The following is a 1,909-nucleotide window of genomic DNA, read 5'->3' as shown; positions in this document are numbered from 1 at the left end:
CGCGACACAAGACAGACTACAGAAATACGCCGCGGAACAAGACAGACTACAGAATCGCGACACAGCAGAAGACAGACTACAGAATCGCGACAGACTACAGAACTGCGACACACTACACAAGACAGACTACAGAGTTGCAACAGAAGGTAGACAACACAAATACTACATGCCAAAAATACGACACACTACAGAAAATATCTGTCGTAAATTCCTGTAGTGCATTTTGACTGGGCAACCTTTGCCATCTAAAAGAACTCGAGTTTGTGTTGTTTACGCCATTGTTTATAAGCATTTGCTCTAGCACAATGGAAGTGGTTGGCAAAGGTGGCGGCATAGAAAGGCAGCAACTTTTCCGAATAGAGACCATGCATGCAAATTCATAATACAAATACTGCTGTAAGCCATGCATGCACTTTGGCCATTTCTTTTGTCCCTCAGCACAGTAAGGTGTGGTCCAGAAACACTGGTGCAACGGGGCAGCCGTGCCCAGTTCGTAACAGAATGTACCAAGTGAACAATTATAGTTTTCATATTCATGGTTTATTGCATCAACCAATGAAATACAGCGACAAATCCCAACAATAAAATGCATGTCGCAAAGAGCACAAACAATAGCGCTGTTTAAACGAGCTAATCATCTCAATGATCACAGCCGAGGCATAAAAAAGGCTTGAAATGCCTGCCACAAACCATCACCAGATAAGAAACATGCACGTAACAAAGCTATGACAGCTGGAATTGAAATAAAAATGCCATGAATTAGTAGGTGCATCAAAACATACAAGGAGCATAGAGCACTTGGGTCACTCTTCACATTTAAATTCTTCGGCAGAAAGTATGCAGCAGTTTTCAAGGAAATTTAAAGGTTTCACCTGTCCAGACAGCTTTAGAATCAGCAAATGTGCTTAACACAGGAGCATTAGAGCATACATTGAGTCTGTGTGCAACCTCCAGACCTGCTCACCGGTGAAAGTCAGCCGGGAAGCGGTAAGACACCGACGGTTGAGTCCACGATGTCGCAACGTGCCACAGAGTGTCGTTTGCTTACTTTGTGCGGGCTCATCTTGCGATAAAACGCTAAGCGCAATACAACGCCGCAAAAAGACTTCGCACTGCCTGCACGACGAAGGGGACGAAACCAAAAAAACACTGCTGCAGGGGGATATTAAATCTCACCAAAAGGTGACAGAGCAGCGACCAGCGAGGACGTCGAAATCTTCGCAAAAGGGACATTTTCAGACTTGCAAACTAAATTACGCTTTCCCGGGCGCACCAAGGCCCGCACCACAGCAGACGAGGAGCCTATAGCGATAAGAAACCGTTTCGTGTTCAGTCAGCTTCGTTATCTCCGTTGCCTTGGTTACCTCTGGCAGCGCCTCTTGACCGATGCAACATCAAGGTAGTGGGAAGATGGAAGTGTTGCAAGATTTAAAAAAGTTAAGAATGTATTTATAAAATACCTTACCTCATTCACAAGTGAAGTTATCAAAATGTATATTCTTTTTATGTTGATTGATACTTTTTAATTTGTAGTAGTATAATTTCTTTATCTGAGTGGTTGGCCCCCCGACCTGTGGCTATGCTGCGGTACAGCAGAATTGTTTTGGGCCCAGCCTTCGCCACCATTTTACTTCCGCCATGCCGCTGCAGCGAGTGCCGTCGCGCGGGCGCGCTGGTGCTGCCATCCATCAATCGGCGGCAACGCAACAAGTCGCGCGTCATTTCCAAGGGCCAGTTTTCGCAGAGTGTCCGCTCTTTACCAATCTCTTTCTCTGTGATATCGTCGAGATCGGAGCTGTCGTGCAACGTGTCGTGTGCGCGTCGGCCTGCACATCGTCACGGTGCTCCGCTGTATTCGCTGACCAATAGCCGCCGCCGCCGTTATCTCTTGAGCCGGCAGATAGCAGGG

Source organism: Amblyomma maculatum, chromosome 10 (assembly GCF_055883805.1).
Source record: "Amblyomma maculatum isolate TAMU_Amacu chromosome 10, ASM5588380v1, whole genome shotgun sequence".
Lineage (NCBI taxonomy): Eukaryota > Metazoa > Arthropoda > Arachnida > Ixodida > Ixodidae > Amblyomma > Amblyomma maculatum.
This window is presented reverse-complemented; position numbering follows the sequence as displayed.